Source organism: Myripristis murdjan, chromosome 4, assembly GCF_902150065.1.
Source record: "Myripristis murdjan chromosome 4, fMyrMur1.1, whole genome shotgun sequence".
Classification (NCBI taxonomy): Eukaryota; Metazoa; Chordata; class Actinopteri; order Holocentriformes; family Holocentridae; genus Myripristis; species Myripristis murdjan.
The window spans coordinates 8,065,676-8,081,845 of NC_043983.1; positions in this window are offsets into that span (position 1 = coordinate 8,065,676).

Genomic DNA, 16,170 nt, shown 5'->3' on the forward strand with positions numbered 1-16,170 from the left:
ACTTATAGAAGTTAACTTGTAACCTGATGACCTCTGACTCTGTGTGTCTAAACAGCCCAATAGTTGTTTCCAAACTTTACGTGTGTGCTTGTGTGTGTGTGTTTATACACTCTTGGTCATATGTGAACCATTAACCCTCAAGTGACCAAAATACATTGAAACACCAACATGAATTTCAAACACGAGCATAACAAAAAACCCAAGCAATTCAAATAGATTTTTTTTAAGTAAGTGCTGTTAGAAATACAGAACTTTTTTTTTTTTTTTTTTTTAAACCAAATAACCTACAAAATATGCAAAATGCTGTAATTAATCCACTATTATTAAGTTCTGCAATGCCTAGAGAATTTGTATGATGGAATCTCTTTTGGCTGGTCTTTTGGCTGGTCTGCATGTACAAAACACACTTCCTGTGCATCTTCAGGTTAGTTAGATTAAAAGTGAGAAAACACACAGAAGTGATGAAAACCACTGATGAAACGGTATCCTTAAAATGCAGAAAGAAGAGAAACAACATGGCAAACTGTAGATTTAGATTAAAAAAATAAAATAAAAAAAAAAAAAAACATTAATAGAATCAAAAGAAACAAACCATTAAAACATAAACCACCAAATTTGGAGATAAAACAGAAAAATGAATCTAAATGACAAAAGAACAGAATATACTGGGCAAACAAGATGCATAATAAATACTTGTTAACTGTTGCAAAGTAGTTTGAATCAGTGAGCATTTTTCACACGCAGTCGTCAGGTCAGTGTGTGTCATGGAAACAGTGTGTTTATGGTATTTTGTGTGTGTGTGCAGCCTCAGCTTGGGTGGGAGCCATTTTCCTGGAGCTGCCAGGGGTGCTGCTGGGGTGATGATGGGAGCTGGGGCGTTCAGGGGCCCCCCAAGCAGGAGGAGGCCCTTCAGAGAAATGAGGTGACACTGTACTAAGTTAGATGCATCAGGGTGGGAACATCTGGCGTGAGATTGTGTCAGAGGGCCAGGAATTCCCAGCAGCAGGCCCGACCAGTGACTGTACAAGTGTAAATCCACCGGACCCGTTTTCTATCCATCCACATGCCTGAAGTTTCCAGAGGTATTCGTGGCATTCGCCGCGTCGGCCTGTTGGCGTATGACCGACACATGGGACAGACCGTCAAACCGGGGAACATCCCTCCAAAAGGAATCTCAGTGACGTCCGTGTGGTTAAATTCGTTTGTGATGATCAATGCGCAAATCAACATCTTAAAACCGCACTGATGTTAACAGATGGCGGTGCGGTGACCGTACACACCCAACACATTCGCCGTGAGTGACATGTCATCATCCTGCAGTGATTACACCACAAATTAGGGGAGTTGGCTCAGAGACGGAGCGCACATCCGATTTATTCATATTCATCATCCCTAACCCCAGAGGAATTTGCTTTGTTTTGACATGGTGGTGATGAGAGACTATTTTGGCATTGATTGATTCCTAGCATGTGCTGTGGTGCTGGTGATGTGTTTAACAATACACAGCCCACGTTGTTTGCCTCCTGGGTGGCAAGACTGAGAACTTGGCAAAGCTATGCTCAGAGCGCTCCCACCACTCCACCCCCCAAAATAAAACTTAAAATTAAAAAAAAAAAAAAAAAAAAAAAAAAAATTGTAATAGGAAGACACTGCCATCTAGTGGGCAAGGTTCTCAAAACTTCACTTGCAAGTAAGCTTGTGACAGCCAAATATATTGAGAGAAATACAAGGCTTACCTTCAATTTCGAATTTTCCTCCTGGTAAACCCAATATATTTACCAGAAGATAAATTATCAAAATAATAAGTATAACTACAATAATACAGCATAGCTCTTACAGCTTAATTTCAGCTTGGTTGAAATATAAATATTTAAGGCTACAATTCACAAATTTGATACAACCCTGCCATCTAAAGGCTATTCTGTTCAAAATGTTCAAGACACTTATGGAAACCTTAGGGCAGCTGCTCTTTGGCTGGATAATATTTGCTTTACAGAAACATAATAACAGAGCCTGATAAAGTGCTGCACGTTGCATAAAGTTAGGGCAACCTTCGCCCAAGTCCCTAAAATGTACAAGGAATACGAGAATATTCTTATATTTCTTATTATAGAATCCCTAATATGTAAGAAATGCATATAAAATGTGTGAAAATACAATTTTCTGAGATATATACTTGCAAATACACTCAAATGTTGGACATCAGTGTTGCTGGGTAACATTATCAAAAGCATGAATTTACATCAAATAGCAAGAATATTATGTATATAAATAAAATATTTGTTTTATGATAAACACAATGTTTTCTACTCTCCTACTGCCAGTTATGGAAAAAATAACATAAACAGATAAACATAAAGTGTCATAAAAACTACAACCAAAACTAACATTTTTACCTTTGTTAAGCCATTCTGTCTTAACAATGAGTTCATTCATAGCACAATCTTTTAAATATTTAAAATGTGGAATCGCTACATTTTTGTTCCTGAACCTGCTAGATATATATTTTTCAAAAAGTAGGTATTAAGCCTTAAATGGAGCTGGAGCTTTTTTCTATCTGATGTATACATTAAAAAAAAAAAAAAAAAAAAAAAAGTAACTGCAACGTTACACTAAAATGATGCCATTCCAACTTACAAAAATCAACAATAACTAATTAGAGCTACAGCCCGCTAAGGTGTTGAAAGTATTGGATGTAGGGATTAACTTTGCCCTTTTACCTAAATATTTGTCACAAGTCAATTCAAGTCAATTCAATTCAACTTTATTAATCCTCAAGGGGAAATTCAGCTTTGTGTTTAGCATTTGGTGTTTCTCCATGACAAGAATCTGTGAATGCCCAAGACTTAAGGTGATATAACACCTGTTAATAACCATTTTATATTGGTTTTGTCCCATAAGGTGCAGTTAAAATATTATTCTATAATAATAATAATAATAATAAATGGATGAATTGCTTGTTTCATCTGATTGTTTGAGACATAGTAACACTGTAAAAACACTGTTAACACTGTAAAGAACAGTGAAAAGTTTGTTGTCTGACACCTCCTGTCAGATGTTTCAGTCAAGAAAACTGGTGAAGGCTGGAGTTCTGGTTAAAGACGGGCTTTCTGTCAGACAGCTGTTAGGTGCTGAGTTTACACACAGACTGCCGGTGTGCTCTGTATTCTCTCATACTTATACTGCCCTCTTGTGGAAGAGCTCCATACTTGCATACATGCTTTTTGAGACGACTCCACACAAAAACTGTGAAGTGACAGCAAGCCATTGTCAAAACTGGTGATGGTCACGTTCATGCTAGGCATTAAGCTGACACTCTCATCCTGGTCTGTATAAGTGAGGCGAGGATTAGAGCTGTGTCTTGCTCAAAGGCACTTTATGAAGAAAGTGAACCTAGTCGGCTAGAAGTGAGATGGCACAAAATTCTCAAGCCACACTCAAGCACCTGCTGGCTCTGCTTTGTTTCCCTGTGCCCACATGGTGCTGAGAGCCATGTCCTGAAGGTCCTTCAAAGTTTCCTCTTTCTTCAAATATTATATTAAAATCTTTCAATAAATAAATGAGTTGTTGTTTGTTGGCATTCATATATTTAGTATTAAAAACATGCATGATGACATATTGTTGACCAAACCTTACGCTGCCAACTACAGACAGATTAAATCAGCCTCTGACACTTTTTAGTGTCTCTCTCATTTATCAACTTTATGTTCTGTTGACTTTCTTCATCAGCAATGTGTTTTATAAACTCACCCCAAAAAAAAAAGCAACACACACCCTGGATTTTTTCATCCTCAATCGGAGTGAACACTAGAGAGAGAGATAGAGAGAGAGAGAGAGAGGGATAGAGAGAGAGAGAGAGAGAGAGAGAGAGAGAGAGAGAGAGAGAGAGAGAGAGAGACAGAGAGAGCACCGAGGTGGTCAAGTGAGCTAGACTATGAATGAGGTGAGGAAGCTGCAGTGTGAAAAGAGAGACAGAGTTGCAGCGGTCGAGCAAGCTAGATAGTGAATGAGGAGAGAGAGTGGAACCACAAGAGGTTCTTCATCATCCAGTCATAACTGTGCACAAAAATATAAGACACAGACAGACAGACAGACAGACACACACACACACACACACACACACACACACACATGATCCTCTTTAGGCTGGCAAAAAAAAAAAAATCAATAGGAAGGCACTGCCATCTAGTGGGTGAAACTGTCACAACCTTTCATGCAAGTAAGCTTGTGAGAGCAAAATTTGTTTAAAGAAATAAGATACTAGGAACCTAATGGGAAAATAAGAACCTGGATTTCTATTTTTACTTTTTAGAACTAAGTATGGATTATCAAAATAATATGTATAAGTGCAACTAGGATAATAAAACAGCTCTGACAGGTTAATTTGTCTTTGAGAAATCAGTGCAAACACATACTGATCTCATATAGTTTCACTGAACATAACGACACATACTGTTTGTAACAGGGCCAACAAACGCCCTGATGCAGAGATACAGGCTGATCTACTTGAAAACTGAATTAATATCTACTCCCCTGTGTTTCAGTGGAAAATCCACTGACGTTAAAGCAGGTTTATCTAAGTAGTTTCTGGTCCCAGAGCACTGTAGGATATGTATTTAAATCAGGATTATATGAGATCACACGGTTATTAATGGACTTTTCGACACACGGTGCATTCTTCAAGCCACTAAACACTTGGATTGTGCTGCACAAGCTGTTGGAAGAAATCTGATGGACATTTGATGGTTGTGGTGCTGTAAAATGATGGTCCTGTTAACTTCCATAGTTTGGGAGAAGGCTGAGATGGAACCAAGGGTGCTAAATTTGCTTTGTTTCTGTTTGTCTCACCCACTTCAGGCTGTTAAATTACCATTTTGGGTTGAACCAAATGTTCAAATAGATGTTCATTTTTTCCACCTTGTACAGCTCACAAGTTAAGCCTCATTGATGAATGTATTTATATGTATTTGTAGTTACTGGAAGAGCAAGAACAATTCCCAGCTACTGGTTTCCATGTAACTCACAAAATATGCAATATCCACTAGGCTGCGGGACAAAAAAAAAGTAAATTACAACATTCGACCCCAAAATAACTCTTGCAATGAAATGCACTTCATAGATGGATGATATGTGATAGTGAGAGTTTCTGGTGGTGGAATTTCCCTCTCCTCCTCTGGGCAGGGCCTGTATACATTTCCTCTCTGTAGGCGCTGATTTATGTCAAAGAAGAAGAGGAAGGAGAAGCAGGAGACAGGTTTTTTCACTAATGCCGCTACCATTTTCGACTGATTTAGTAAGACAAACACTTGCTACTTTGTGCCTTGTTGCCCTGTGTCTCGTGTTACTGAATGCTTAAGATGGTGGATGGTAAGAATTCAAAGGATTTTCCTCACATCTGAGATTTGCAGTCAGAAAAACATCAAAGTGTAATGAGAGTGGATAGACATGGTATGGCCTCCATGTCCGCCTGTTTCAATCCATCCCCCTACTTTATTCATTCATTTTCTTAACCTGCCTACAGTGCTGGAGTGGTCTATCCCAATTAATAGTATTGGAATATTAAAATGTGACTTTTTATTACTTTCTTTAGCTTCACTTTCCTCTTTTTGCATATAAAAACTCCAAAATGCATATACTCTAATTGTTCTTTTACAATGGGGATATTAGCATTTAAACTCTCTCATTTCTTGACTGCCATATCAAGAATCATTTCCCACAGCAGCGCTCACAAAGAACATGAATCAGGCTTTCATACAGCTTGTAATCTCCTGCTTTACTCCCATCCACCTGGCGTTAATCCGTCCTCTGTGTTTTTTCCCCCGAGTGTTGTCTGTAAGGCGATGCTGTTTCTAAGGCTAGGTTTAGGATTTGGAAGCGTTGCCTTACTGGAAACTTTCTGGGCTAAAAAATACCAAGGGCGCAGGAATCACCTTCACAGCAGGAATAACATCTGAGGAATATAATGAGCGAGGCTGCAGTCATGCTGCAAACACACCTGAACCAGAGTGAAACTTTGGCCATGGTTCACTTGTTCAGCAGATCATATAGCAACATTGTCTCCTCCTATACATCAGGGCTACAATGCAGGTGAACAAGTCCGAGACATATAGGAAAATGTGTTGACAGCACTTGAATGTGAACACTATACAGACACTATATTGTTATCTAACTAAATCTCCTCCCTAAATCACTTGAACATTGTTTGTGATGTACCTTGCATGTCTGGGCCCATTCATTTGTTGGGTGGTGGCAGGTATATGTTCAGCCACCTAAGAACCCGTGAGCAAGGGCTTTTTTTTTTTTTTTTTTTTTTTTTAGAGAGATGCCACTTTACACCAAGGTTTACCAACCAGAGATTTCAATCTCTTCAACAAAAAGTTACCTCAGTAGATCAGAATGCAATGCAGCTATAAGACTTGAGTAAGCTTTGTGATTGTTTTTTTGTTTGTTTTTTTGTTTGTTTGTTTGTTTGTTTGTTTTGGTTCCCAACAGCAGCACTCATATAAATTATGGTTGAATGCAACAATTTCAAACATGTTTTCTCAAAATTGTTAGAAAGCATTCTGGGAAACGTAAGAGTTCACAAACTCATGTAGAAAAAAAAACAGGGTTGTTTGCATGAGGTGGGTACACCCTGGAAGAGTGTTTGCAGTGTTTGGCACTTGGAATAGCTGCTAGTTAGGTCTACTCTACAATAAATGAAGCTCCAGTATGTTAAAGTTATCCCTCAAAAAATGTTAGGTGCGCTATAAGCTACATAGCAAAAGTAGTTTGTGATATTGAAGTTACTTTTTTTTCCCCCTTGAACCAACTTCATGTCAAATCAGTCAGTCAGTGTTGTCTGATGTCTGTGTGATTTTGGGCTGTCCCAGGCAAAAGATCACCAACGTAGAAAAATGTGGTGATATCATTGGTCGTAGCTCCAAAATGGCAGTCCTATGTTGCACTGTGAGAGGGGTTCAAAGATGGCTGTTGTCACGGTCTTGCGACCAAAAAATGGCTTGGCAAAAATTCTCACAGGGTCAGAAATTTAAGATAACCATCCCACAGTGTGACTGCTGCTACGACCTACGTCTACTAACCAACCAATAGGAACGCAGCATAAAATAATCACGACCCAGTGATGGAGGTAAAACAGGCAAAATGAAATGTTTCCAGCAAGGAAGAAAATGACTGGCTGCACATTCTCCTCTTCTTTGGATTTTTGTGGATTATGGTGAGGTTTTCTTGTATTCTGACTTGCATCGTAGCCTGTAAGATGCAATCATCCCACAGTCTACATACATCAAACCTGATGTTGTCACCAAGTTTATCATATCCATGTTGCACAGTGTGGCTTGCAATAAACAAAACCTCACAGTCTGTAGGCACCATTGGTGGTCAAGAAAATAAGTGTAAGAATAAAAAGGTCAGATAAATTGTTTATTATAAAACAAGTGGTGTCCTTGCCAGAAACTGCTCAAAAATGGTTACAATATAGAAAAGGTTTGATGGAGCTGCTGATGTCCCTGCCTGGTGATCAATGCCGATCAGAATTAGTCATTAGACAAGTTTGGCAGCAAAAATAAAAAACACTGTGATTTGAGACACTGTAACTATTTCATTCAGAAGTAGCGACACCACTGTGAAGCCACTGTGAAATGTAGTTAGTGCTGCTACTTGTGGCAACACTATTGCCAACACTGACTGTATGAGAGTAGATTTCCCCTTTAAATAATAAATCAGGTACAGCTCTTCATTTTGTCTGGAAGTAAAATCCAGAAAAAAAATGTCTGCACTCCCCAAAATTCTCTAAAAGAAAAAAACAAAGCAAGAGTAGATTATGCCCCTTTTTATATTATGGTCATATCAGGCAATGCTGACTTTGAAATCACAGCGTGTAACATGTTGGTTGTCTAGTAACAAGGTAAAACCAATAGCCTCTTTGTTCTGTTGATCATCATTTTACCAGTGAGTCAATACTTACTTAGAAAACTAGGCGGGTCATCACTCTTTGCATTAATCTCTCTGATTCCACCCATTTCTCTCGTTCTTTCTTATAAACACACAAACACACAGAGACACACACAAAACGATGGTTAGAATATCACTGACGTCTCTTTAATTTTGACTCATTTGGCAATTTTTCTGAACAAAATAGAGCATCAAGGATTTTTTTTTCCCCATTCTTTATGTCTTGGCCCTATTTGTGAAACGAGTGCAGCCTTTTATAAACCAGTCGGCCTGTTATGGGAAAACCCTTTGGGAAATTGTCTTTTTCAGTTTGTAATGAGTGCATGGTCAAAGCAGTTTTCCCTCCCTATACAAACCACACACACCTATGAGCTCTCATGCACTTGGGTTTTCCTGCGCAGGTATCACGTCAAGAGCGACATGACAACTCCCACTTCTCAACCAGTATAAATATACCTGACACCAGCTTCCTTTCAGTCAAGAAAACCGCTCTATTCTCTAGTTAATAACACTGGCTGAGCGCACAAAGGCATAGGGATGTATTCAGCTCACTTTTTTGTATTGTCTGGCTTGCTGTTGGGACTAACCACAAGGGGTAAGTTTTGATGGCCATGTCTTTCACATGTTTGCTGACTTCATTAGCAGCAATACTAAAAACATTTTCCAGCAAGCTGTTTCATTCTTGACCATGTAATCATTTGTCTTTTTAGAATTATTGAGAGTGAAAATTGTTGGCATCTGTTCTCATTTTGGCTATTTTTTTTTTAAATATTCATACACATTAGTTCAGTACATTTCTTTTCATTTACGTTTAAGGGTCTATTGGAGTGATTTCTGCTCAAGACACAAGTCCTGAGCCTGTCAATACAACGGCAGAATCGATGGATGCAACAACAGCGGCCTCAATATCTGCCTCAACGCTCAACTTGAGCTTCAAACTGAGAATGAAATACAACAAAACCCTGGAAAACACAACGTCATCGGAGTTCCTGACATTGGCAAATAAAGTTGTGTCAGAGGTAAGCCAAATAACCAGTTTTCTCACATTCAGCTATGAGCTCGTCTTTTGAATATTGCCTCTTCCACTGTACCCTCCAGATTCCCTGTGTACATGAATGAAACATCAGTGTGTTTACTGTGCATCCATGTGAGGGCCATAATATTTGCACCTCTGTGTTACTGTGTGATCTCCTTATGAAGAACTTGATAGCATGTCTTCAGCTGCTTGTGTATGCCTTCCACTTTTACAGCTGGAAATAATCTACGGTGAGGAATTTGAAGACTTATTCAATGGAGCTGTGGTGAATAGTTTCAGGTATGCAGCAAAGGATTTCGCTGTTACTGTTACTGTTCGCTGTTGGACTGACACTTAGGAATTTTGAAGCCATAATATGTGGCAAATATTTTACAGCAATGCAGTTGGGCAAGGTGTGCAACAACTGACCAACAATGTCTTCTGTGTTGCGCCTGTTGCTACTGAAACATCTTCACATTTTATCTTGCTGTGTAATCCAGTCTCTAACATTTCTTTGTGGAAGTGTTTACTAAACATAACTGGACTTGATGTCCCTCAACAATTAAATTCCTGCTGTCCTTTTGCTCAAGGTGCATATTTATAGTTTGATCACTTTCGTTTGCTACAGTGTATTAAATCAGGAATGAGATTATTTTCTTCATTTTAGCTTTAATTGTTTTTCTCAAATTGATTCCCGGTATTAAACGTCTAAAAAATGTTTTCCTAAAGACTGCAAATAGTCTGTCCTGTTAGTTTTGTTTCAGTCATAAAATACCTGAACATTATTTCCTTGGAAGTCAGTTTAGGATTTTTATACTTGCAGTGCTAAATGAAATCATGCCATTTTCTTCGCAGCTCAGAATCAGGATTAGTTGTGGTAAATGCTGATCTGGTATTCTATGAGGATATATCTCCAAGTGCTGTGTCAAAGACAATTGTGTCAGCAACGGACTTCAGCCTCCCTTTGATCACATCGTCTGTTGTGACACGTAAGGCATCTCCGTTTTCTCATCATACATGCGATACATGAACAGAGACATTGTGTGCCGGCTCTGTGTTTTACCATGTGTTTATTTCCATTCATAAACTGAATACCAACACAACCCATAGCAAACATTTGTACAGAAGCCCGGTTCAGATACATTAAAAAAAAAAAAAATCATTTACTAACCATCAAATGGTGACTATAGAGGACCTCAGTGTCATAAATGTGCTGGACCATTCAGTAGCTATGTCATTCTTGATTTCCATGGCTGTTACATGAGTCCGCATGGTGATGAAATATCCTCATTAGTTGCTCCGTGCTAATCAGGAATGCTGTATCTCTCCATTCACTTGTGGCAAAACAGCTCCCAAAACGTCACTTTCACTGCAGCACATAAATGAACATGAGCAAAGCAGATTATGTCAATATGGAAAACAACAATTTCCAGTCCCCTTTTTATTCACGTAATTACAATCACTTGTGAAAATATCAGGTTGTATCTTCCTGGCACAAGGAAGACACTTCTTACCGGATCTACTTTCCAATTCAAATAGGAAAATAACAAGAAAATACCACAAAAAATGAGCCACAGGAATGTTGCTTTTAATATTTGCAGAATCTGCTTTGTTTGTCTTCATTTGTGTGCTGAATGGTGTTATTTTTCAAATTTATTTTTCAAATGCCCCCCTTTATCATCCACTTCAGTGTGTTTGTTGGTCAGATTACGCCCGTCTCCTCAGGCAGTCTTCAGTAGAATACAAAAACAGTAAAGCCGGCTGGTCATATAGATAACTTATGCAGGTATTCTGACTTCACAGGGATTAAATCAACTCAAGATCTGTCAACTGTGGCACCACCAAATCAAGGTATGTTGTTTAATTATGCTCTTACTCACAAACACATATATGTGTGTGTGTGTGTGTGTGTGTGTGTGTGTGTGTGTGTATACATGTACATATCCATGAATTTAACATTGATTTTTCTCTCCCTCCTTCATTTTGCAGCAAACCTGACAACCTTTGCTCACAGCACGGTGAGGCTTTCCAGTTCAGTGGAGCTGGGGAGAGACGCCATCACCTTTTACATTGAAGAGGTCTGATCATCTTGTATTTGTCGTTCTTTTTGTTAGCACCGCAAGTCAGTTAATCAGTGGTCACAAAGTAATGGATGAAACGTATTAAATTTAAGAAAGGACTCTCCAATCTTTCTTGTTAAAAACAAGTTGGGTAACAATGGAGGATGAACTGTGTAGAAAAGGATTCAAACATCGTCTTTACTTTAATGAGTAACTAAACTATATTAAAGCCAGTCACTAATGTATAGACAGTGAGAGATACAACAATGGCATTTTACTTTGTCCCCTATAGTCCAGTAATTTTAGGCCAAAATTGGGGTCAACTTAGGACAAATTGCAAGAGAAGCAAACTCAACTGATTTTGTATCCTCAGTTTGTCCTGAGTGAAGGGAAAAAAGTCCCAAGAAATCCCATTGGTGGAAAGTTTTGAAAATCACCTATTTATGACCACATATTACCAAAAAACACTGTTTTTAACACACAGGGGAAAGGGGTTCAAAATTTATTTTCAGATATCACTATAAAAATTCACAAGGTGATTACACACACAAAGACAAGAAAAAAAGTCAATTACAAGTTCTTTGAATTATTCTGTTTACACATGCATATCACACATTATCTGATTTAATATGTGCTAATAAGGAATATAAGGAATAAATGCCAGAAGAGATATTTAAACAATGAATTAAAAGGTTGCTATATATATGGTAACCTTGAATTAAAACGTTACTATGTAACAGTGAATTAAAAGGTTACTGTATATATATAGTAACCTTTTAATTCACTGTTTAAATATCTGCTCTGGCATTTATTCCTTATATTCCTTATTAGCGCATATCATATCAGATAATGTGTGATATGCATGTGTAAACAGAATAATTCAAAGAACTTGTAATTGACTTTTTTTCTTGTCTTTGTGTGTGTAATCAACTTTTTATAGTTGATTTGTTATAGTTTTATCATTTTTATAGTGATATCTGAAAGTAAAATGTTGAACCCCTTTCCCCTGTGTGTTAAAAACAGTGTTTTTGGTAATATATGGTCATAAATAGGTGATTTTCAAAACTTTCCACCAATGGGATTTCCTGGGACTTTTTTTCCCCCTCACTCAGGACATAGTTTGCTTGCACGAGTTTGCTTCTCTTGCAATTTGTCCTAGGTTTTTTCATAAAATGACTGGACTACTATGCAGTTAGTGCAGGTTAGGCTAATAGTTTAATAGTATTAAGTTATTCAAACATTTCTTTTATTTCAGTTTTTCAGGAAGATAAATGCTGATGCCCTTGGACCATTGAAGATAACGGTGAAACGTGTGGCACGTGTGGACAGATGTAGTGGGACGCAGTGTGAGGATGTGGATGATGTTGAGCCTCCAACCTCCACCCTAGGTTTGCTCCCTGCCGGTGCTGACGATGAGATGAACGTATATTAAAGCATCATGAAAGGGATACTCACAAAATTACCGACAATAGTTTTGTTCTGAAGTTTGGAATAAACATTTCAAGATAATAACCCAGGTTTCTCAACATCCATCATTCTTGATGTTGTAATGGAATAGGGCCGTTAAATGATGGGCAGGTGCACTTGTTACAGCGCCACCTACTGTTGGACGTTTGAGCACTTTGGCTCATATGCTGAGACTGTGCACAGAAACACATAAATTAGAGTTTTGCAGTGAGTCTTTGGTGAAAAAAGCATTTTCTTGTCATGTAAGGCCAGAGGTTAAGTTTGCCATATTTGAGATTGATTGGATGGACATATTTGTTTCAGTGAAATGACTGTATTGGTCAAAAGTGTGCAAAAACTGATCCAGTTCAGCGGCTGAATCTGCTGATGTGAGGGTTGCTGTGAAATTGCTAATTATAGCACAATCAGTCAGCCAATTTACATGACTTCTGTTGTCTGAGTAGTAGGTCAGACCACAATTTCAATAGTAATATTTAATAATTAATAATATGAACAAAAACAATACAGTTCCCGGCACTTTGTGCTGTGATACCCTAATTGTTGTTGGATGTACAGAATAAAATAAATTGGGTGCCCTCCATAAAACAATATAATTTACATGAGGAAAATGCAGAAAAAACTGCAAAAAAGGCCATATTTTGTTTATACTGCGATCAGCTTCTTGTATAATCAGGCTTTTATATGAACATAGAAAATTGTCTTGCATGTACAACAAAATGTAAACATGGTAATCTTCGTATTAAAATAATTTTTGTCTGCCTTTTTTTTTTTTTTTTAGACAATTACTGAAATCAAGCAAAAGCATTTAAAAATATGGGAATGCCCTCCAAAAAAATTAATTAATAAATGTAAGATTTACCTTTCATTATTGTCATATGTGATGATTGTGATTGTAGCTGTGCAGGATGCCACATCGTCTACTTTTGGCCAGTTGGCAAGAAAAAGATAAAGAACAGAACCAAGAAATGCAAGGTGCATCACAAACAGCTGCTTTAAAAACAGCAGGTAAGAGTTTTAGGGTGGATTTTTCCTTTAAAACAACCATGGCCCGCTGAGTTCCCTGTGTTTGCGTATAGGAAAACACCTCATTCCCCTGTATTGAAGCAGGGTGGATATCAAAGTCTGCACACCCTTTCCAAACATTTAGTTTTTATTGGCTTGAGACCAGCCTTATTGAACTTTTATTTGAATTGCAACCAGCAAAATAAAGGTGGAAACAAACCTTCTAACAATTAAGAATGGAAAACTGAAAACATCTGGTTGCATAAGTGTGCACATCCTTGAAGTAGTGCTTGTAGCGGAGAAAATTTTGCTTTGATATCAGCAGTAAGCCTGTTTGGATTAGTCTCTCCCTGCCCAACACATATGGATGTAGGAATTTTCCCATTCTTCTTTGCAGAGGAGCTCATGCTCAGTCACATGGCAGGGGACTTCCTCTGTGCACGGGGGCTCCAGCCACAGATTTTCCTGAGGATGGAGCTCTGGGCCCTGGCCGTTCCCGTGTTGCCATTTTTCAATCATTCCTTGGTTAATTTGGCTGTGTACTTCAGAATGATGTTGAAAGATGTCATTCCTCAATAAAATTAATAGTGCACTATGCAAAATGAGGCCTGATTTAAGTACAGGCAAGTTGAATGGATAAAAAAGGTGGAATAAGCACATCATTTCTGAGTGAAACCCTTTAAGCAGCACATTTTCCTAAAACATATTGACGTATTATTCCCAAAAATTGCCACTTCTCTCTAAAATGTTGGCTAAAATGTAAGCTAAATGGATTAAATTTTATTTTCCCTTGCATTTTCTGTTTAACCTGTACCTGGTTCAGTTTGAACTGGGAATACCTTAAACCACAACACCAAAAGTAGAAAAGTGTCTGACCAAAACAGTTTTTATTTCAGGTATTAATAAAAATGAAAAGAATTAAACAGAGGTTTTTACAGGAACATTTTTTCCATTTGAATTGATCTTATGTTGATGACACTATTATATGACACTTATATAGGTAGATAGATGCATGTTTTTATACCATCCTACACACAATGCAGGTCTTCAGTTGTGCATAAACCACCAGATACATGTATAAATAATAAATACACGTGCGACCTCTGTGCATCCACACACGTATGCATGCAGCTTGTACAGTTTCCAGTTGGTAGCTGCAGTTGATACATGCTTGTACACAATAATCCTAATGCCTAAATTTAAATGCTAAATTCACTCATGGTATACATTACCTGCAGTGTACATACTAGATACAAACATGCACATCTATATATCTTACACACCGACATATCTATATATCTTAGGCCTATGTGTATACTTATATACAGTCACACACATGGTTACACCTCTGTGCAAACATACTGTACCACACAGGCACCCAAATACTAACACACACACACACACACACCCAAAGAGGACACTTGTGTCCTGAAGGAATCCCTAGTAGATCATAGTACGCTGTACATTGCATGTTTTATGTAAATGCAAATATCCCTTCAGCACTTTAATACAAATTTTAACGATCATCAACTGTCTAACTAACTAAGCTGACTTCATGGTTTTTCCCTTAGCGCCATGAGACTGTGCAACAGAGAGCTCTAGAGTCAAGGCATCTAATTGCACACATCACCAGTGGTCTACTGAGAGAGTATGTGGTGCTTTCCACCACCGTGCCAGAGTTTTCTTTGAGGCAGTCAGGCCAGAGAACCAAATCCTTTTTTCATGGACTGACATGGGCACCTGAGAACTATCATTTAACAAGCATAAAAGAATACTGCTGTCCTTATTTGGGATGTCCGATAGAGATTGTGTCACTCTGTAGCCACGAGGACAGTACATGAGGGCATTCCCAAAATGTATGAGTCAAGGTAGCTATAAGGCTTTGTCTGTTTTCCTCACAATGCCCACCCGACCTTCATATCAATGACCTGAATCTGATCTGTCCTAGCTGCTTGGATTACAGTTAAATGTATTGTTTGAAACGACTACAACAAATTGTACAACATATATCTGTGTTTACATGTAACCTAAATGGAATACTACATGGGTTTCACTATGCAAGAGGAAGGAGGATTCAAAGCTGTTTGTAATATTTTTGCTCATGTTTATAGACTTCTGGTTGTACTATCCATTTTCATTATTCCCACAGGTTTTGTTTGGATAGTGGGAATGGACCAGAAACATTGTTAGCCTTTCTGTGTGGTTTGTTTTCATGATTTTCTTTTCTAATTTTGTCCCACTGGGCCCACCTCTCCCCATGGTATGAGCCTTTGTGAGGCCTCCTCCAGTGCAGCCTCACAAAGAAACAAAAGATGGCTGAAATCTAATATCCATTATTCCAGCACTGGTCTACTGTGTTTTGTATGAGAGCGGTGCATAATAGTCTTCCTTCCCGCTCCAGAAAGCAAGTTTTGGAACAGTTTCCCCCTGGAAGGCAGCTGCTCCTCTCAGCTCACCATGGCAAAAAAGAAAGAGTGCTCTCGGGGTCTTCGGTCAAGAATCTGTGCCATCAATACTTTTTGGCTGCTGTTCTTCTTGTTGCTTTCCGGAACCTTCCTTTTTGGTAAGGAATTTGCACAATTTTGCATTAGATAAATAAATTTTTAAAAAATCATTGTGATGGATAGTGCTGTGTCTCAAGCAGCATTATAACAGTGCAGTTATTGTTCTTGA